Here is a 23,941-nt window from a genome sequence, read left to right as displayed (position 1 = left end):
GGGGCCCCATGAAATGCCCCTGGTACCTTTTTATAGGCTTTTTTGGGTGTGCTTTGAGTGTGGGCAAGGACACAGGGGCCCCATGATCCCCTAGTGCCCGGGGGCCCCATGAGTTGTCAGTCCACCCCTGGTCTAAATAATAATAAAAGTAATATTAAACTTAAAAAGAGTTTTTGTACAACCTTGGATTGGAAAAAAAAAGCCTGGAATAAGACGCCGTGTTCCATAGCGTTTGCCAGCCAGTCCTTTACAGAGCTCTTGTGTCAGAATTCAAAGACAGCATATTCCCTGCTCACACACAAACCTACAGCGGCACTGCACAACCGGTTGGATGACATGTCAAACACAGCGTAATGTGACAAATATCACAGTGCTTCCGTGCTTTTCTACACAGGTTGTGCTGTCTTCTGCCATGAGGAATCCAAAGGAAATGGATGAGATTGGGCAGATATTTTACAACAGGTAGGCAGTGTACATGCTGGAGAATTGGACACAATCTGCGGAATGAAGGGTAAATAGGGATGATGCAAAGAAAGAGAGTGGGGAACAAAAGGAACAAAAGGGTACACATGATAATGAGAAGTGTTTATTTATTTGATAACTATCCAGGGACTGGGCTGGTGGGCATTTGCCCCCTGGGCCAGTAAAAGGAAGATATGCTGGGCTGGTGGCCCTTAGTAAAGATACTTTATAATTCAGGAGATTTATTTATTTCAGGTACTTATATAGCACCATCAATTTACAGAGCACTTTACATATATATATTGTACATTCACATCAGTCCCTAACCCTCAAGGGGTGTACAATCTAAGGTCCCTAACTCACATTCATACATACACATACTAGGGACAATTTAGACAGGAGCCAATTAACCTACCAGCATGTCTTTGGAGTGTGGGAGGAAATCAGAGTAAACCCACACAGGCACGGGGAGAACATGCAAACTCCAGGCAGGTGGTGCCATGGTTGGGATCTGAACCAGCGACCCTTGTACTGCAAGGCAGAAGTGCTAACCACTTAGCCACTGTGCCGCTTGATGAAAGCAAGTCCTTAATCAGCAACACATGCTGGGCTATACCTACCAACATCCTCCCCATTTAGACCTGTGATCACAGAGCCTGGAAAAGGGTAGTCTTCCAGCATCAACCTCATTTGTGGCCCTTAGATGTCATATGAATGAATGCAAAGAGCCGCAAATGAAGCTGATACTGGAAGATATTAAAAAGTTCATCAAAATAAACTATTTGATCACCCAACGCAAAGTGTCACCACAGCACAATTTGCATGGTACACTTTCTTGGGCTCACATAAATCCATCCCTACCATGAAAGGGTCAGTAAGTTGTGTTTGCTCCCCTCCAGGCCAAAGGCATCTGGTCTTCCCCTGTAAATAGCTTCTGCTTACTTATAATGGAATGATATAACTATTCGCTTATGGGCTCATGGGGCTAGAATGTGGCCTTGTATTCCGGGAATTCTGACTTAGATCCCTCAAATGGAAGCTATCTTCATGGGGTTTGTACTCTCAGTAGACAGTTTACATACCTCCCAACTTTCTGAGATGGGAAGGAGAAACACCCTAGTGTAGGCAAAAGTCACACCCTCTGCAATGCCCGGTTGCATGGCCCATGAAGAATCATTAAGCAAATTGGCTAAACCCAAAAGCATTTTTTCACTGTTTCCTTTATACTGGTGATGTAAAACAATAATGTGATAATAAAAAGGTCTGTGTGAAAAGGTAGTGTAGTGTAACACTTTTGGTAGTTAAGTATTGCATTTATTAAGTAAGCCATTTATAACTCTGCCCCAAATTACATCACCGATCTTGTCTCTAGATATCACCCAAACCATACTCTCCGCTCCTCGCAAGACCTGTTCTCTAGCTCCCTTGTCTCCTCCTCCCATGCCATCTCCAGGACTTCTCCAGAGCTTCCCCATCCTCTGGAAATCTCTACCCCAATTTATCAGACTCTCGCCTACTCTGCTCACTTTTAGGCGATCTCTGAAAACTGATCTCTTCAGGGAAGCCTATCCTGCCCTCAGCTAATAATGGAATCTTCTACTCTTCCTACCAGTCCATCCCCCACAGTTACTACCTTTTGTACCACTAGCCCCTCCCTCCTAGACTGTAAGCTCCAAGGGGCAGGGCCCTCCTAACCCTCTTGTATTGAACTGTATTGTTGCTGTATTGTCTCCCGTTATATTGTACAGCACTGAGCAAACTTTTGGCGCTGTATAAATCCTGTATAATAGTAATAATAATAATTATAGAGGCCTACACATCTGTCCAAAATCAGGGACAGCCGATAAAAAAGAAGGACAGAGGAATATGGTTAGAAAAGAGGGACAATCCCTCCAAATGAGGGATGAGTGTATCAGGTATCAATACTGAGTAGGAACCCCTTTTGCCTTACAGCGGAACTCCACCCAAAAAGCGAAGTTCTGCTTATTTGCACTCCCCCTCCACTGCCACATTTAGTATTTTTGGGGGACGGGGGAGCAGGTACCTGGTTTTGACTGTTACCCACTCCCACTTCCGGTCAGATACGCTGTGGCAATCTGAGCCAGAAGTTCGCCCCCTCCTTCCCTTGCAGCCTTCACACTTCACAGGTCCCAGAGGACTGCGGGACCTCTCACAAAGCACAGCGTGCAGTAGGAAACCAACTATGCAGCCACACGTCTCATCCAGGGGCGGACTGACCATTTGGAAACTCGGGCGCTGCCCGAGGGCCCGGGGTCAGTAGGGGGCCCCATGAGATGCCCCTGGTACCTTTTTCATAGGCTTTTTTGAGTTTGGGCAAGGACACAGGGGCCCCATGATCCCCTATTGCCTGGGGGCCCCATGAGTTGTCAGTCCGCCCCTGGTCTCAACTGTCAGTTTTCCTTACTTAAGATGCTGCATCCAAAGCCAATGGAAGAATCAGCTTGGATGAAGACGTCGCTGATTTCCTGGACAGGTAAGCTACAAGTTTGTAGCTGCTGACTTTTAATTTTTTGGAGGGAGCCTGGAGCTCCGCTTTAAGAATAATGTCAAATGTACACTGTATGATTTATTTTCAATAGTTTTTATTGATATTTTAGAGTATGCCTTTAATACAAAGACAAGCTCGTACAGATGTTCAATGTTGCATATTAACAGGTTTAAACATTTTGACCAGCCACGAAAAAAGTCGCTAGATATTTTCACCGTTTGGTTCCAAACCTGAGTTTAATTGAAAAGTTCACCTTCCAGCTCCCCCTGCTCCGATATGAGGCGGGTCTGGGGTGCCCCCATAAAACATCCAGGTCTCAGGGTACTGTCTGTCCTATAGAACGTCACAACAAACTGACATTTATTTATTTTTTACAGGTACTTATATAGTGCCAACAATTTACTCAGTGCTTTACATATATATTGTATATTCACATCAGTCCCTAACCCTCAAGGGGCGTACAATCTAAGTTCCCTAACTCACATTCATACATACACATACTAGGCCAATTTAGACAGGAGCCAATTAACCTACCAGCATGTCTTTGGACATGAAGTTCATTCACTCCCAATCAGGGGCGTACTGACAACTCATGGGGCCCCCTGGGCAATAGGGGATCATGGGGCCCCTGTGTCCTTGCCCAAACTCAAAAAAGCCTATGAGAAAGGTACCAGGGGCATCTCATGGGGTCCCCTACCGACCCCGGGCCCTCGGGCAGTGCCCGAGTTTCCAAATGGTCAGTCCGCCCCTGCTCCCAATTGTCTAGCATAGTGTTCCAATGGACCAGCCTGGGCTTGAATGTGCAACTCGCCAAAAAAATACAAGGGAAAGGAGTAGACTATCCATTCTCAACATTTTTAACACAGAAGAACCCTTGAAATAACTTTCTGGTCTCAGGGAATCCCTGCTAAAAATTACTATATCTACAATTCATGATTAGAGTAATGCTCAGTGGGAAGAATGCTCTTTACACTTGGGGTCATTGGGGAGAATTACCCCCTTACAGAAAAAGATCAATGGTGTCAGTAGGAACTTATCTGAGAGGCAGAACTTTCTCATTGCTCAAGAAACCCCTAGCAGTCTGTGGAGGAACCCTAGGGTTTCATGGAACCCTGGTTGAGAAACCCTGGAGTAGACTGTGCAACCATATAATTCTGGAAATTGTCACAAGAGCCAGAATCGGGCTGTAAGTGTTTCTTTAAAGATAGTTGATCCAGGGGTCCCATGTTTTTTCAAACGAGGTCATCTTACCATTCAAGATTGCAGTAAGTTTCTCATTAAACATTATCCTGGATATTTTAGACTTGACCATGTTGAATGGGACAGTGGGTGACTTCCAGAATCTAGCTATAGCAATGTGTGCAACTATAAACACAAAGACGATTAGCCTTCATACATTATTATTATTATTATTATTATTAAAATACAGGATTTATATAGCGCCAACAGAATGAAGGTAGACATTACAGTTACCATACAATTTGGTATAAGAGGAAGCAGAGGGCTCTGCTCGTTAGAGCTTACAATTTAGAGATGCCTAGAAGCCTCTAATACTGGATAGCCCACTAAGGCTTGTTGTGAGGTATATATACGTAGATCCAAAATTACAAACGTTTGGACAGGCCCACCAAATCTGAGGGAATGGGCCTTCCTGGCCGCAGCTCCTAAAGCACATGGATGAGGCTCCAGGAACGTAAGAGGCCAATCTCATCGGGACCATAAAACCTTCTGAGTAAGAATTTGTAAATGGCCTCCTTTAGAGACGTGTTAATAAATGACCTGGAAGCATAGCCTGCTAACCAATCGTCAAGTTCTAATTCTTCATTCAGATCACTCCCATTTGAGCACATACTGATGTTTAATGGGTTTTAACATTAGGATAGAGTTAATGGCTAAACCCTGAGCATTTTGTAACGTGATCTACACAGTGATTTGAAGGCAGTATAGCATGGCATGTGGAAGTTGATGATTTTCTTGCAGAAATTGTAGCAAAAGAACACTCCCACCTTCATACATATCTGCAAACTGCTGAAATCCCTTATTGATCCACCATTGAAACATTACAGTGGTGAGACCTGGGGTGAAAGATGGGTTGTAAAACAACGGAGCAAGGGGGGCTATGAACAGACTCAAGATTGTCTAATGGATTATGTTTATCCTACAGATTCAGAGAGAAGGAGAGAGTGGGACATAAAATAGTAGGTCTGGCTTTGGTGGGACACAGCATGATTTCAAAAGGGTGCTCGAAACGGTTTTTGGTGCAAGCCTAATAGAATCATGCAGTTTTTTGGTCAGACATCAATCATACAAGATTTGTGCTGTGCACTCTAAAAGTTTGGTGGTCAAGCAATACCATTTATTGATTAATTTAGTAGACTAAAAATGCAAGCTATCAAAACACCTTAGGTATCTTCTTCAAGCATGATACAATACTGAATCTTAGATTCATGTACTGTACTAAACACAGAAGGGTTTATTGAGAAATGTATACTTTATTTGCTGGTAAACTTTCAGACACATTTCAAAATTAAAGATTAGGGTGTTATAAGTAGAATTCTGAAATACCTGTATAAAGCTACCAACAGATAATCCAGATGCAAAATCATGGAAGATGTGGCTGCCAAATGATGGTTCTAATGAAATGCATGGGGCCAACATATTGGTGGCAGCCTCTCACAGGAGGTATATAATCCAACTCTTCCATGGTCTAGTAGGGTCTGCAGATGTACAAATGATCTCCAATAAATGCTCTGAAATGGTTGGATGGAGGAAACATGTTTGATGTCCTTTGCCACACTTGATTGTAACCCTGGCACTCTGGCACAGATCATTTCAATAAAAAGTGGCATTGGCATGTGAAATTTAAGTCCAGAGTTTTGAATTTTTTTAGGAGCTCACATTCCCCAAAAACCTCTGTTTTTGTGCTCTGAAGGCACTGTAACCCTGAGATCATTTAGTTTATGGAGAAGTGGGTCACTACAGGGATATTAAATTTGTTGTTATTTGTGAATTTGTGTAGGTCAGATAATTGACAAGGCAAAGGGGAGCCTAGGGCCCAGATGGATGTCTAGAGCTGCCAGATACATCTTTCATGCTCCTGCAGTAAACCAGGTGGATACCACAAATGGTCAAAGCTGTGCACTTGTATGTCACTTTCCAAAGAGTAATACATTTGTAGACAATTGGGGGTTTATTTACTAAAGCTGGAGAGTCCAAAATCAGACTCCCTTCTGCAAAGAAACCAATCAGCTTCTAACCTCAGCTTGTTCAATGAAGCTTTGGCAATGAAACCTGGAAGCTGATTGGTTTCTATGCAGAAGTGAGTCTGATTTTGCACTCTCCAGCTTTAGTAAATAAACCCCTTGGTGTCTGATGGGAAAGGCCATGCTGGTACAGACAAAACAAGTACTGTACCTATTAGAGGTTGTATCAATGTCAACCCAAAAGAATGGAAAAGGGGGGAAGCAGAGCACAGCTCCTTCCTTACCAAGGGACAAATTTTGCCCTAATTCACCACTGGCATAGGTTCATTTTTCAGAGGGTTTGTCTCATTTCACCTACATAGAGTCCCAAGGGGCATTTCAAACACATGGCGAAGTATACCAAGGTTAGGGATCTGCAGATTAAAGTACACTATACACCTTGGTTTTGCAGTTACTAGTTGGTAATAGTAATTGTTGGTGATATACGTTTCGCACCATGCTGTGTTCACCAAATTTTGACCCACCATCTGCAAGACAAAGAAGAAACTGAGCCTGGCCAGTTTAGCCAACCTTTTTTTAATCTTCAGTCTTTCAGTTTTGACTATCCCATGCTCACTGTTGCAATCTTTATATACTGCTTGGCAGTCACTGTTTGTCTGTTTGCTTTATTGAGTAGATATAACTAATAAAGTGGACACAAAGGTGCTGTATATAAAAGTGAAAAATAACATGCGAGGAACACACTGCAGGCAATAAAACTTTTATTTTAGTCATTCCCATTCAGATATCTGTGCTGTGTTATGGCACAAATTTAAAAGAAAATAAATACACTTTTCTAATAAATGTTACCTCCCTGTAAATAGGTGTCATTAACCACTTGCCCTCTAGAAGATTTACCCCCCTTCCTGACCAGGCCATTTTTTTTGCAATACGGCGCTGCATTACTTTAACTGACTTTTGCGCGGTCATGCAACACTGTACATAAATGAAATGTATGTCATTTCTTTTCCCACAAATAGAGCTTTCTTTTGGTGGTATTTGATCACATCTGCATTTTCTATTTTTTGTGTTATAAACAAAAAAACCTGACAATTTACAAAACTTTTTGCTATAAAACATATCCAATAAAAAAAAGAATTAAAAAATAAATGTCATAAATTTAGTCTAAAATGTATTCTGCTACATGTCTTTGCTTAAAAAATCCCAATAACTGTATATTAATTGGTTTACGTGAAAGTTATAGCGTCTACAAATGGTGGTATATATACTGGGCGATCAGCAACTTATAGGGGGACTGTGGGACTGGAGAAGAGCTGACAAACTGCCCCTGACATCTCCAGTGACACTAATACAGTGATCAGTGCTAATAAAAAGCACACTGTGATGGCACTGTACTAATGGCACTGGGTAGGAAGGAGTTAACATCTGGGGCAATCAAAGGGTTAACTGTGTGTTAAGGAGTGTTTTTATTGTGTACTGTGTGCTGTTTTACCAAGCAGACCTGCTGCTTTCTATCTCTCTGCTGGGTGAGATAGAAAACAGCATGTCCATGTTGACAGGAGAGAGATGTGTGTTGTTTACACACAGATCTCCCCCTTCTCAGCTTCGCTGACAATCACCAAGTCCCAGCAGGAAATCGCTGGCTAAGACCCGGTGATTGACACCCTCAGGAGCCAACAGCAGCACAGCCATATCTACTGAGCATGCTCCAGTTTCAGATCCCTTCTAAGCTGTTTCTTTCCTCCCTTTTCTTACCTGTGCAGTTCACATGACTATAGTCACTTATGTGGGTGTATACACTCCAGATAAATGACAGCCCACTCTCTCTCCCCATGCCCTCCAAACAGCTAAACACAATGGGGGCGGGATATTGTTGATTGATGGATGCGTCACCTCCCTGTAATTATAAGCACACGCAAATACAGTAATAGACACAGACAGAGGGGCATGAAACAGGCTGTGACTTGCAGAACCTCCCCCTAGATAGCCCACACCATGTTTTTGCACAAAACTAATTAAGATTTGAGTTCAAATACATATTTGTGTGACAACTGAAAACATTTATTTGATATTAATTATGTATTTTTCCTTTGCATTTTAACTGCTTCCCGTCCGCCCTATAGCAGAAGTACTGCTACAGGGCGGCACGGGTGTGCAAATCACGCATATATATATATATACGTGATTTTGCATTTCCGCCATTTGCGGCTGTCAATCACTGGGTCCCGGCTGGTGATTACTTGCCGGCGCCCAGTGGTGATTGCTGAGGATTTGCGACGGGGGGGGGGAGAACTGTTTGTAAACAAAACAGTTCTCTCCCCTGTCAGTTCGTTCCTGCACGCTGCTTTGCATGGCTCTGCATAGCACGGCCATACAAAGCAGCATGCTTACAGTGAATCACACACAAAACCCCACAGTAAAACAGCCCCCCATGTAAACCCCTTCATGTCCAATGCCATTAGTACAGTGTTAGTGCTTTTTATTAGCACTGATCACTGTATTGGTGTCACTGGGGATGTCTGTGACACCAAGTCAGTTCCCTCCAGTGTCAGAATGCCCGCCACAGTCCTGTAGTCCCACTATAAGTCGCTGATCGCCGCCATTACTAGTAAAAATAAAATTTTAAAAAATCCCATTATATATACCGCCATTTGTAAACGCTATAACTTTCACGTAAACCAATTAATATACATGTATTGAGATTTTTTTTTAGCAAAGACATGGAGCAGAATTTATGACAAAATTTTATTTTTTTCAATCTTTTTACTGCACATGTTTAATAGCAAAAAGTCAAAAATATTGTTTTATTTCTCCAAATTGTTGGTCTTTTTTTTTATAGCGCAAAAACTAAAAAATGCAGAGGTGATCAAATACCACCAAAAGAAAGCTCTATTTGTGGGGGGAAAAAAGGACATAAATTTCATTTGGGTGCGGTGTTGCATGACTGCGCAAAAAAAGGGCCTGGTCAGGAGAGGGGTAAATCCTCTGGAGGGCAAGTGGTTAAAGGCTGCTTTTTTTTTGTCTTTTTTTCTTGTCTGAACAGATACAAATTGCATATGTGTCAGGGTTGGCAGCAGAGTAACAAGAGTAGCTACAAAGTTGGTAAATCCATGGTGAGCTCCAAGCGCTCCAAAAAGTCAACTTCTCAGAATCTGAGATATAATTGTCTGTGACACCAACCTTTCAGGATCCTTTCGCACCTGTATAGTTCGTTGTTATTTCATTTAGAGTGAGCCGCTAAGACGCAACAATGGGCTTCAAAAGACCAGCGTGATCAAAGAGGAACCTTTTTCTTCAACGCAGTGCACCACAATGCACAGATGGCTCCCATCTGTGCATTATAGTATGCAAAAGCACACATGTGCTGAGACGTGTTTGCAAGATGTGTAGGGCTTCCATTATGAATAAATGGCACTGCTGATTGTGTATTACCATTCACAATGGTAACCCATGATAAGCCACATGTTTTACTGCGTGTTACCGCCGTGCCACCGAGTGTGAAGGCAGCTTCATTGACCGCACTTCAGGTTTCCTAGCAAGCAGAATGCTACGGAGAGAACAGTTCTGTAGCTTATTGCTGCTCCAACGTGACACCAGAGATGGTTCTTTCCTTAACCACTTCCCTACCGGGCACTTCTACCCCCTTCAAGCCCAGGACAATTTTCAGTTTTCAGGGCTGTTGCACTTTGAATGACAATTGTGCGGTCATTTTTTCTCCTTCATTGATGTGCGTTGATGAGCACTGATAGACAGAGGAGTCCCTAGAGTTGGTCTCACCCGGTCACACTTGGTGTCACACCTGGTGACACCCTCTCTGACAATCCCCCCAGAATGGATCGGATCTGCAGATTGAGCATAATGGATCGGACTCCGATCCATTATGTTCAATCCACAGATCTGATCCATCCTGCGGGGATCGTCGGCTTTCTTTACGACTTACCTTTTCTTGGAGAAGGTCTGGTGTCACCCCGTAGAGGTTTCATGCCGACGATCCCCGCATGATGCAGGGATCGCCCGCATGCAACCTATACGGGGGTGACACCGGACCCGCATCAAGAAAAGGTAAATTGCAAAGAAAGCCGACAATCCCCACAGGATGGATCAGATCCATCCTGCAGGGATCGTCAGCTTGCTTTACAATTTTTGTGGAGCGGGTCATCCCGTGCGGTCAGTGTCACCCGGTGCGGGCCGCACCCCCTGCACCTGCCTCGGGACGCCACTGCTGATAGGCACTGATAGGCAGCACTGAGAGCACTGATGAGGTGGCACAGATAAGCTGCACTGATGAGGTGGCAGTGATGAGGCAGCACAGGTTGGCACTGAGGAAACACTAATGATGCTGCACTGATATGAGGCACTGATGGTCACTGATATGTTGCTCTGATGGGCACTGGTAGGCGGCACTGATGGGCTACACTGACGGTCGGCGCTGACTGACGGCATTGACTAGTGGCACTGACTGGCGGTACTGCTGGGTGGCACTGATGGACACTGATTGGCGCAACTACTTGTACAAAACTGATGATGCTGCACTGATATGAGGCACTGATGGTCACTGATGGGTGGCACTGCTGGACACTGGTGGGAGGCACCAAGCCCTCTGGGTCTGGTATGGATTTTAAGGGGAACCCCCACACCAAAATGTTTTTATAAATGGTGTGAGGGTCCCCCCCAAAATTCATACCAGACCCTTATCCAAGCATGCAGCTCGGCAGGTCAAGAAAGGGAATGAGCGAGCGCCCCCTCCTGAACCATACCAGGCTACATGCCCTCAACATGGGGGGTGTTTTGGGCAGGAGAGCTCCCCCCCAAAGCACTTCGTCCCCATGTTGATGGGGACAAGGGCCTCTTCCCCACAACCCTGAGTTGTGGTTGTGGGTTGTCTGCGGGCAGGGGGCTTATCAGTATCTGGAAGCCCCCAGATCCTAGCCCCCCCCCCCATGTGAATGAGTATGGGGTACATGGTACTGCTACCCATTCTCAAAAAAAAGTCCTTTATTAAAAATAAAAGTAAAAACAATGTTCCCTGTAGTAGATCCAAACGCTGCCTTTAGTGAATCAACCCCCTATATGTTTTTACATAGTTACATAGTTAGTCTGGCTGAAAAAAGACGAAAGTCAATCCAGTTCAACTATTAAAAAAAAAAAAGTTATAATCCTACACCCACAGTTGATCCAGAGGAAGGCAGAAAACCCAGCAAAGCATGATCCAATTTGCTCCTGCAGAAGAAAAAATTCCTTCCTGATCCCCCGAGAGGCAATCGGATATTCCCTGGATCTACTTTACCTATAAATGTTAGTATCCAGTTATATTCTGTGTATCTAAGAAACAATCCAGGACTTTTTTGAAGCAATCCACTGAGCTGGCCAGAACCAACTCTTGAGGGAGTCTATTCCACATTTTCACAGCTCTTACAGTGAAGAAACCTTTCCGTGTTTGGAGATTAAATTTATTTTCCTCCAGACGTAAAGAGTGCCCCCTTGTCCTCTGTGATGACCTCAGGGTGAATAACTCTACACTGTGTTCACTATATGAACCACTGATGTATTTATACATGGAGATCATATCCCCCTTATGTATTATACATGGAGATCATATCCCCCCTTATGTATTATACATGGAGATCATATCACCCTTATGTATTATACATGGAGATCATATCCCCCCTTATGTATTATACATGGAGATCATATCCCCCCTTATGTATTATACATGGAGATCATATCCCCCCTTATGTATTATACATGGAGATCATATCCCTCCTTATGTATTATACATGGAGATCATATCACCCTTATGTATTATACATGGAGATCATATCCCTCCTTATGTATTATACATGGTGATCATATCCCCCCTTATGTATTATACATGGAGATCATATCCCCCCTTATGTATTATACATGGAGATCATATCCCCCCTTATGTATTATACATGGTGATCATATCCCCCCTTATGTATTATACATGGAGATCATATCCCCCCTTATGTATTATACATGGTGATCATATCCCCCCCTTATGTATTATACATGGAGATCATATCCCCCCTTATGTATTATACATGGTGATCATATCCCCCCCTTATGTATTATACATGGAGATCATATCCCCCCCTTATGTATTATACATGGAGATCATATCCCCCCCTTATGTATTATACATGGTGATCATATCCCCCCTTATGTATTATACATGGAGATCATATCCCCCCTTATGTATTATACATGGAGATCATATCCCCCCTTATGTATTATACATGGTGATCATATCCCCCCCTTATGTATTATACATGGAGATCATATCCCCCCTTATGTATTATACATGGTGATCATATCCCCCCCTTATGTATTATACATGGAGATCATATCCCCCCCTTATGTATTATACATGGTGATCATATCCCCCCCTTATGTATTATACACAGAGATCATATCCCCCCTTATGTATTATACATGGAGATCATATCCCCCCCCCTTATGTATTATACATGGTGATCATATCCCCCCTTATGTATTATACATGGAGATCATATCCCCCCTTATGTATTATACACAGAGATCATATCCCCCTTATGTATTATACATGGTGATCATATCCCCCCTTATGTATTATATATGGAGATCCTAAACCCCCGTTATGTATTATATATGGTGATCATATCCCCCCTTATGTATTATACATGGAGATTATATACCCCCTTATGTATTATACATGGAGATCATATCCCCCCTTATGTATTATACATGGCGATCATATCCCCCCTTATGTATTATACATGGAGATCATATCCCCCTTATGTATTATATATGAAGATCATATCCCCCCTTATGTATTATACATAGAGATCATATCCCCCCTTATGTATTATACATGGAGATCATATCCCCCCTTATGTATTATACATGGAGATCATATCCCCCTTATGTATTATACATGTTGATCATATCCCCCCTTATGTATAATACATGGAGATCATATCCCCCTTATGTATTATACATGGAGATCATATCCCCCTTATGTATTATACATGGAGATCATATCCCCCTTATGTATTATACATGGTGATCATATCCCCCTTATGTATTATACATGGTGATCATATCCCCCTTATGTATTATACATGTTGATCATATCCCCCCTTATGTATAATACATGGAGATCATATCCCCCCTTATGTATTATACATGGAGATCATATCCCCCCTTATGTATTATACATAGAGATCACATCCCCCCTTATGTATTATACATGTTGATCATATCCCCCCTTATGTATTATACATGGAGATCATATTCCCCTTATGTATTATACATGGAGATCATATCCCCCTTATGTATTATACATGGAGATCATATCCCCCCTTATGTATTATACATGGAGATCATATCCCCCCTTAATATCCTCTTCTCAAGAGAGAATAAATTCAGTTCCTCTAATCTTTCCTCATAGCTGAGCTCCTCCATGCCTCTTATCAGTTTGGTTGCCCTTCTCTGTACTTTCTCCAGTTCCCAAATGTTCTTTTTGTGAATTGGTGCACAAAACTGAACTGCATATTCCAGATGAGGTCTTACTAATGATTTGTACCGGGGGAAATGATATCTCTCTCTCTGGAGTCTATACCTCTTTTAATACAAGAGAGGATTTTGCTCGCTTTAGAACCCGCAGCTTGGTATTGCATGCCATTATTAAGCTTGTGATCTACCAGAACTCCCAGATCCTTCTCCACCATTGATTCCCCCAGTTGTACCCCCCCTAGTATGTATGATGCATGCATATTCTTACCCCCCAAGTGCAGAACCTTACATTTATCAACATTAAACCTCATTGGCCACATAGTTGCCCAACTAAACAGAGCATTGAGGTCGGCTTGTAAGTTGGAGACATCCTGTAAGGGGTCTTTTGGGGTATTTAGTGAGTTTTTACATCCATAAGGATTTGATTCACTAAAGGCAAATAGGCTGTTCACTTGCAGGGGAAGTTGTCCTTACAAAGTGATCAGACTAGCTGCCTTTAGTAAATCAACCCCATATATGTTTTGTGGTCTTTAGTGAGTTTTTTACATCCATAAAGATTTGATTTACTAGATGCAAACAGGCTGTTCACTTGCAGGGGAAATTGCATCTTGTTAGGGAATTTTCCCCCGAGCTTATTGAACAAAGTGAAGCTATGCTGACTTCCATCATCCAATCATATGCAAGAACAAAATGCTGTTTCTTTTTATTTTCCCTGCACATGATTGGATATTATTTGGAAAGTGAAACTTTCTCACATTCAGTAAGCTCTAGGAAAATTCCCTTGCAAAGTATAACTTCCTTTGCAAAGTAAACAGCTTATTTCCGTTTAGCAAGTTTTTTTTTTTAATTTCGCTTACATGTGATTGAGTATGCTTTGCAAAGTGAAATTTCCCCACATTCACTAAGTTCTAGGGAATATTCCCTTACAAAGTGAACAGTCTGTTTGCCTTTAGTGAATCAACCCCCTATATGTTTTCAGGAGTCTTTAGTGAGTTTTTACATCCATAAGTATTTGATTCCCTAAAGGCAAATAGGCTGTTCACTTTACAGGGGAAGTTGCACTTTGCAAAGGAATTTTCCCCAGAGCTTAGTGAATGTGGTGAAGGTTGTCTCTGACTTCCATCATTTAATTGTATACAAGCAATTTTTTTTTTAATTTTCCTTGCATGTGATTGGATCTTCTTTGCAAAGTTAAATGTCCCCACATTCACTACATTCTGGGGAATATTGCCTTACAAAGCAATCACACTAGCTGCCTTTAGTAAATCAACCCCATATATTTTGGGGGTCTTTAGTGAGTTTTTTTACATCCATAAAGATTTGATTTACTAAAGGCAATTAGGCTGTTCACTGTGCGGGGAAAATTGCATTTTGCTAGGGAATTTTCCCCAGAGCTTATTGAACAAAGTGAAGTTCTGCTGACTTCCACCATCCAATCATGTGCATGAAAAAAATGCTGTTTCTTTTTATTTTCCTTCGACATGATTGGGTATTACTTGGAAAGTGAAACTTTCTCACATTCACTAAGCTCTGGGGGAAATCCCTTTGCAAAGTGCAACTTCCCTTACAAAATGAACAGCTTATTTCATTTTAGTACATTTTTTTTTTAATTTTCCTTGCATGTGATTGAGTATGCTTTGCAAAGTGATATTTTCCTACATTCACTAAGTTCTAGGGAATATTCCCTTACAAAGTGAACCGTCTGTTTGCCTATAGTGAATCAACCCCTATATGTTTTCAGGGGTCTTTACCGAGTTTTTACATCCATAAGGATTTGATTCACTAAAGGAAAACAGGCTGTTTATTTTATAGGGGAAGTTGCACCTTGCAAAGAAAGTTTCCCCAGAGCTTAGTGAATGTGGTGAAGATTGTCTCTGACTTCCATCACTCCAACATGTACACAAAAAAATGCTGTTTTTTTATTTTCCTTGCATGTGATTGGATATTCTTTGCAAAGTGAAATGTCCCCACATTCTGGAGAATAGTCCCTTACAAAGTGATCAGACTAGCTGCCTTTAGTAAATCAACCCTATATATTTTTGGGGGGTCTTTAGTGAGTTTTTTTACCTCCATAAAGATTTGATTTACTAAAGACAAATCGGCTGTTTACTGTGCGGGGGGAAATTGCATCTTGTTAGGGAATTCTCCCCAGAGCTTAGTGAATAAAGTGGAGCTCTGCTGACTTCCACCATCCAATCATGTGCAAGAAAAAAATGCTGTTTCTTTTTATTTTCCTTGCACATGATTGGGTATTACTTGGAAAGTGAAACTTTATATCATTCACTAAGCTCTGGGGAAAATCCCCTTGCAAAGCGCAACTTCCCTTACAAAATGAACAGCTTATTTCCTTTTAGTATTTTAGTTTTTTTTTTTTCCTTGAATGTGATTGAGTATGGTTTACAAAGTAAAATTTCCCCACAATCACTAAATTGTGGGGAATATTCCCTTACAAAGTGAACAGTCTTTTAGTGAATCAACCCCAGCATGACAAGGATTCTGTTGTTTTCTGGGGCCCGATGGGGACCTCCATGTATCGTGTCCTGGTTTTATTATAAATGGCCCGTATTGCGCTTTACGCTCGGGAGAGCCATGTTCTTGAAGGAGATGAACTCCTGAGAGCAAGAAAAAAAAGGGGGGGATGGAGGAAGAATGACATCAGGGGCCATCAGAGGATATAAAAAAAGTCTCCCATGAAGAATGCGAAGCACGTCTGTGTCTGTCAGGGCGCCCAGGCCAGGGCCACGCCTCTGCTCCTGCAATCTGGACCCATAAAAGGCAGCAGTGACATCCTGAGCCAGCGAGGGTGGGGGAGGCCTCTGTGTGCGCACAACCAGCAGCAGCAGGAAACAGGCTTCTCTCTGCAACTAATACACAGCCACCATCCCTGCACTGTGTGCACCATGACCCCGATGTACATGCCTTCCTCCGACGTTTCCTCAAAAACTGCCAGCTGTCATTAAAATATCATGAAGTGGGTGCATCGTATCCACAGCATGGACAAAAAATTCCTGCTACTGTTTAAAGCTGTAAAATGCAGCGTTTAAGCATGCAGGCGGCTGTCAAAGTCAGTTTTGGCGTGGAGTGGCGCAACGCGCATGTCAGCATATTGAGCTGTCTTTTATTTCTAACTTTATTTAACCTCCCTAGCGGTCTGATTATGTCCGTATTTCTGTGCTCAAAGCGGTACTTTTTTTGCATGGAAATATGTATTTTTTTTATTGTAGGCCTGTAATTCTTAGGAATAATTCACTGAAATCTGTCCGAATAAGAGTCTAGTAAACATCCCGGGTATGATAAAATTTGAAACACGAAATCATAAATTATAATTTAATAAATAATCATAAAAATCACAACGCTCTTTCAGCGTTACCTATAATGCTACCACCTCCCCCTCACTCCCCCTCTCTGTTGGGGTCCCTCAAGGCTCTGTCCTCGGGCCCCTTCTCTTCTCCATCTAGACCTCCTCCCTTGGCCAACTCATACACTCTCACGGCTTCAACTACCACCTATATGCCGACAACACACAAATCTATCTCTCAACCCCCCACCTCACCCCCTCAGTCTCTGCCCGAATCACACACCTGCTGAGCGACATATTAGACTGGATGTCGCTCCACTTCCTTAAACTGAACCTCTCCAAAACCGAGTTTCTTGTCTTCCCCCCAGCCCGCGCCCCCCCCCCCCCATTGACTTCTCCATCACATCCAACAACGCCACCATCAAACCCGCCCCGCAGGCCAGATTACTTGGTGTCATTCTGGACTCCAACCTATCCTTCCAGCCCCAAGTCCAATCTTTAACAACCTCGTGCAGACTCCACCTCCGCAACATCGCCAAAATCCGCACGTTCCTAACCCCAGAAACCACTAAACAGCTCATCCACTCCCTCATCATATCACGACTCGACTACTGCAACTCCCTCCTCACTGGCCTGCCTCGCCACAGGCTATCCCCGCTTCAGTCGATCCTGAATACGGCTGCCAGACTCATTCACCTTACCAACCGCTCCGTCTCCGCCACCCCCCTCTGCCAATCCCTCCACTGGTTTCCGATTGCGCAACGGATCAAATTCAAAATCCTAACACTGACGTACAAAGCCGTCCACCATACTGCCCCGAACTACATCACCGACCTAATATCCAAGTACTGCCCAGCACGCACACTCCGCTCCTCACAAGACCTCCTTCTCTCTAGTTCCCTGGTCTCCTCCTCCCATGCCCGCCTCCAGGACTTCTCCAGGGTGTCACCCATCCTCTGGAACTCCCTGCCCCAACCCATCAGATTATCACCTACTCTCCTCTCCTTTAGGCGCACCCTGAAAACCCATCTCTTCAGGGAAGCCTACCCCACCCCCTGCTAACTTGCCGACCTCCTCCACTCTTCCTACCACTCCATCCCCCACAGCTATCTCCTCCTGTGCCCCTATCCCCTCCCTCCTAGATTGTAAGCTCCAAAGAGCAGGGCCCTCGATCCCCTCATGTTTTGCATTGTATTGGTATTGTTCTGTCACATGTTCTGTCCCCCTTTGTAATGTACAGCGCTGAGCGAACTATCGGCGCTTTTTAAATACTGTATAATAATAATATAATAATAAATTTAATTCAATAATATAATCAAACCAAAAACACTGAAACTTGAAATATAGCGCCAAGTTCGCACATCACTGAGCAAAGTCGCAAAATCATTTTCCGTGTCTGATGAGGAATTTCCACACGAATCATTATCACTCAATTCTGCAAGTGGTTCTGATTTACTATCGCTGTTCTCTAGCCGGTCTAAAACCACTTTTGACGTAAAGGGACGCTTTTTGGACGCCATGGACTTTTCAAAGTTTCCAGGTAGAAAGAACTGTAAAAATGCAGGCAGGGCACAGGACAAAGCAGTAGGGACAAAATGTATGTGAAATGGTTTGATACAGGAATGTTTTACTATGTCAAATTCGTTTATTAGAAAATGACAGTTTCTAAACATTTTTAAATTTGCCACCGGTTCCGGCCCCCGTACATTCCATACGTCCCGTCGCTCGCAGGGACCAGAACACGGAAGCCGGATGCCGGCATCAGCCGGAGGAGATGGCCGGGGACGCTGCAGGGGACACATCGCGGGAGCGAAGGACAAGGTAGGCGCTGCAGGGAATCCCTGAGCAACGCCGCATGGTAAGCCCGAGTGTAGCTTGGGGTTACCGTTCTTGGTACTGAAACTTTACTCCGAGCTACACTCGGGAATACCGCCAGGGGGGTTAAATGCCACATAGTGATGCTTCATTCACGTTTCTGTGCAGCAGCGCTGTGCGTTGCGCTGCTGTGCCGTGACATGCGGTGACATCCAGTGTGCTACAGAAAAATGCAGACATGGTGCATTACTCTGAGATGCACCTAGAACCAGATTTAGGCCTTGTGGAAGTCTGGGACACTTCAGATTTGGGGGGATCCTCATACACAGAGTTGGTTTACGTTCTTAATGACAATAATACATTTTCAAAACGCATGACACAACGTCATTCTGAGGTCACGTGTGCACACACATGCACAGTCATAGGCCATTTTCCTTGTGGTTGAAAAAGTTTGAGGTTTTTTGCCTTCATACATTCTATGCATGAAGGTAAAAAACATTCAGCAGCCCCCCCCCCCCCCCCCAATACTTACATGAGCTTAATCGCGATCCAGCGATGTGGATTAGAGCCTCAGCTGTCCCGGGTCTCTGCCACCTCATTGGCTGAGACAGTAAGCGGGAGCCATTGGCTCCCAATGCTGTCAATGACAGTCAGCCACTGAGGAGTAAAAGGGGGTGTGGCCAAGTTACGGCTCTGTGTATGAATGGACACATGGAGCAGCGGGTGCCCCCATAGCAAGCTGCTTGCTGTGGGGCACCTGACAGGAGTAAGGGGCCAGGAGTGCCTGCGGGGAACCCAAGAAGAGGAGGATCTAGGCTGCTCTGTGTAAAATCACAGGCAGGTAAGTACAGACATGTTTGGTATTTTCCTAAAAAAACAAAAACAAACCTTTAGAATCGCTTTATGAGTGAAAGTGCTCAATGTGTGGTTCGCTTGAGCTGCCAAATTCATTTCTAAAAATGATACAATATACCAGCCCAGAGTAAAAACTTTCACAGATGGCAAAATATTACTTTCCAAGATGCATTTAGGCTCCATTCATACTTGTACAACTATAAAGCCATGAGATTTCCATTGCGACTTTGATGCAACTTTTATGAAACTTTGGATGGGAGCGACTTGGGTCCAACTTTGGCTTTGACTGTTGCATAACTGTCGCATTGATAACATTAAGATGCGACTTTTGAGAGTTTACATTGCAGACAATGGCACTCAAGTCGCATGAAGGTCTCAACAAAGCAGAACCTTTTTAAAGTTGCTGCGACTTCAAGTTGCATAGATTTGAACAGCTTTCATTGAAATACATTGACTGCCACTTGTCATGCAACTTTATGTGTACACACATGAAAAACTCTACCGAAGAGGAAGATGACCACAAATGATGTATGATATACAATGGATCATGAACTTCGCCAGGAATGTGTAATAGAAGCTGCTCTCCTCCACCGGGGAAGTCTTGTGAAAACTACAAAAAGAACAAACAGAAGGGCGCAAATGCTTAGTGCATTACGGGGGCTGACTGACCATTTGGGAACTCGGGCACTGCCCTAGGGCCCGGGGTCAGTAGGGGGCCCCATGAGATGCACTTTGGTACCTTTTCATAGTTTTTTTTGGGTGTGATTTGAGTGTGGGCAAGAACACAGGGGCCCCATGATCCCCTATTGCCCGGGGGCCCCATAAGTTGTCAGTCCACCCCTGGTGCATTACTAACGATTTATTGTTCACAAAACATAAATGGATACTAACAGAAGTAGAAAGTAAAAATCGCATAAAAATCACACAGCAAGGGGAATCTCGTGTGTCAATGCAACCCAGTTGGATTGGCAAGCTAGTGTGTTTCGGAGACGTACCTTCTTCCTCAGAGTTATACTAACTCTATCACATGTTAGTTAACATATCTCTGAGGAAGGATGCGTCTCTGAAACATGTCATATTGCCAACCCAGCAAGGCTGCATGAACACACGCAATTCCCCTTGCTGAGGCATCTTGTGATTTTTATGTGATTTTACTTTTCACTTCTGTGAGTATCCATTTGGCATCTATTGTTTGTGAACAATATCACCCAAACCATACTCTCTGCTCCTCGCACGACCCCTGCTCTCTAGCTCCCTTGTCTCCTCCTCCCATGTTTGTCTCCAGGACTTCTCCAGAGCTTCCCCATCCTCTGGAACTCTCTACCCCAATTTATCAGACTATCGCCTATTCTGCTCACTTTTAAGCGATCTCTGAAAATCTTTTCAGGGAAGCCTATCCCGCCTTCAGCTAATAATGGAATCTTCTATTCCTCCTACCAGTCCATCCCCCACAGTTATTACCTTTTGTACCACTAGCCCCTCCCTCCTAGATTATAAGCTCCAAGGGCCCTGCTCTCCTAACCCTCTTGTATTGAACTGTATTGTTGCTGTATTATCTCTTATTATATTGTAAAGCACTGAGCAAACTGTTGGCTCTATATAAATCCTGTATAGTAATAATAACAATGAATTGTTGGTAATGCCCTTCTGTTTGTTCTTTTTGTAGTTTTCACAAGACTTCCCCAGTCGAGGAGGGCAGCTTCTACTACACATTCCTGGAGAAGTTCATGATCCATTTTGTATCATACATAAATTGTGGTCATCTTCCTCTTCGGTAGACCTCTGAGCACTGAAATTTACAGAGTTTTTTTGTATGTAACGTTAGGTGTCCAAAGTCGCATGGAGCCTTAATAAAAGTATTTTTTTTTTATTATTATATATTTTATATTCTTTTTATTATATTTTTTCGGTATAGAGGGGTCCTCTTCTGTCTTGGGTCCCAGGGCGGTTGCCCCTTTTCCCCCCTTATAAATGCGGCACTGGCTGCACTGAACCAGCTTTGTGGTGTTACCAGAGTACAAAGCAAACAATTTAACCGAGGTGCTTTTATCCAGCCTGAATGATGGAGGGCATCGGGGTAGATTCCAAGACACCTGGGGCAGTCATATTGGGCAGTCTAACCCCTCTGTTATGTAACTTTATCTGCGTTTATGTGGTTGTTTTGCGTATAAATATAGCATAAGCACTTCACCGTTGCGGGCAGATGGGATGTTTTGATGCTATTGTAATCATATTGTGCTCCTTCTTGTTGTATGTCCTACTGAATTTTCTTTTATCCCGGGTTCACACTGATGCGGTGCGGAATTCGCAGCATTTTCAGTGCAATTTTTTTCAGAATCGCGCCCCATTCATGCGAACCGCTGCAGGTGTGTATGTTAAGTTAACAACACTTTGAAATCAGTCTGCAAATCGCGGTGCAATGTGCAGAATCGGATTGCATAGGTGTCAATACCCATGCGATCCGATTCTAGTGCGGACCCAAAACATGGTCCTGCACATTTCTGGTGCTGGAATGTATGACTCTGATCGCACCACACACAAATCGCATGTGATTTGCACAGGAATGCGGTGTGGTTCCTGTGTGAATCACATGCGATATCCCGCACTGCACGTATGTGAACCCAGGCTGATGGGTTTGGTGAAGTCCTAATACTTTTTCTTATGGAGAGAAGACGGCTGGTGAAACCAGCGGTGGTAACAACACCGCTCAACTGAGGGACAGGTAAGTGGCTATATTTTAAAAGTCAGCAGCTACAGTTTTTGTAACTGATGACTTTTTTTTTTCAGCTGGAACTCCACTTTAAAGTGATATTAAAGACAATAAAACTTGTATGACCCAGACTTGGACCCCATTGAAAGTGCTGCTGGTTCCTTGTTGTGTGGAATGGTGCATTTTTCTCTGCCATATTGTGTGGTTGTGCTTGCATTTTGGCCGTGAGGCCAGCAACCTGGGCATACTAAGTAGTCAAATGTCTATATGGTGATGGCTCCTGAAGAAGCAGATTAAGTCCACGAAACACGTTGAGCCCAAGCCGATAACAATGAACCCAAAATTTACAAAGAATTTGGATCACATGGAAAGATATTTACTGCTCCTTGATATTGTAAACTTTTTATTTTCTACACGTTTTAGTACTGTTGTTGTGAAATAGAATGTTATTTTACATATTGAATTTTGATATAAAATAAAAACGTGTTTGTATGATTTATAAAAAAAAAAATTAAAAAAAGGACCCCATTGAAAATCTGTGGAATGACTTGAAGACTGCAGTCCACATACAGCACCATCAGATTTAACTAAACTTGAGCAGTTCTGCAAAGAAGAGCGGGCAAATATTGCAAAGTCTAGCTGTGCAAAGTTAGTAGAGACATCCCAACAGACTAAAGGCTGGAATTAAAGGAAAAGGCAGTTCAACAAAATACTAACACAAGGGGGTGATCCTCTTTCCAGCTCAGGGATTCTGTTTTTGATTTTTTTGATTTTTTCCTGATATGTTGGTTTTATATCTTTCACTTATAAGTTGCTGAGTAAATACAGCTGAATAAAACAAAAACTGTGTCTGTCTTCATTTCAGGCTGCAAAGCAACAAAATGTGATTATTTTAAAGGGGGGGTACCCACTGTATACTGATACTGCCCCTATTGCTGAGCTGGTATAGAATAAGGGCAGTTATTTTGATTACACATTGGAGTTTCCTCACTAAAGACAAATAGGCTGTGCGCTTTGCATAGGAATTTGTCTCAGGGCTTAGTGAATGAGGTGAAGCACTATTGACTTCCATCATCCATTCATATGCAAGGAAAAATGTTGCTTTTTTATTTTCCTTGCATGTGATTGGGTATTCTTTCCAAAGTGAAACTTCACCACATCCACTAAGCTCAGGCAATAATCCCCTACAAAGTGCAACTTTCCTACAAAGTGAACAGCCTATTTGCCTTTAGTAAATCAATCCCACCTATTGTTTTTAACTGCTTGCGACCACACTAAAGTAGAAAAACAGCTACAGCGCGGTTGTCTAGTTCTGGGAGGCCATCCATGAATGTCTTCCCAGAACCCTGTCCCTTGCACACACTTTTGGTGTGCATCGGGCGCATTCTGTGACCTCTGTGTGCTTTGGGCACAGCTGATCACATAATAGGGTAAAGGGCCAATCGCAGAGGCCCTTTACCACGTGATCAGCTGTGTCCAATCACAGCTGAACACATGTAAGCAGACTTGCTGTTTATCGGCAGTGCTTTCCTCACTGTGTGTCTGTGTGAGGAAAGGAAAGTCGATAACTG

The 23,941-nt window shown here is 43.1% G+C and overlaps 1 long non-coding RNA gene across 1 annotated transcript; it reads left to right on the top strand.

Annotated features, from left to right (window-relative positions):
- The first annotated feature begins 337 nt into the window (after positions 1–337).
- Positions 338–21,536, top strand: LOC149445122 (uncharacterized). The gene is made up of 2 exons (XR_016306446.1): positions 338–462; positions 21,327–21,536. It is a non-coding gene; the product is annotated as an uncharacterized LOC149445122 (long non-coding RNA).
- The last annotated feature ends 2,405 nt before the right edge of the window (positions 21,537–23,941 follow it).

The sequence above is a fragment of the Staurois parvus genome, unplaced genomic scaffold (genome assembly GCF_062004578.1).
Source record: "Staurois parvus isolate SC_StPar_1 unplaced genomic scaffold, SC_StPar_1.0 ptg000746l, whole genome shotgun sequence".
Taxonomy (NCBI): domain Eukaryota; kingdom Metazoa; phylum Chordata; class Amphibia; order Anura; family Ranidae; genus Staurois; species Staurois parvus.
This window is presented reverse-complemented; position numbering and strand designations above follow the sequence as displayed.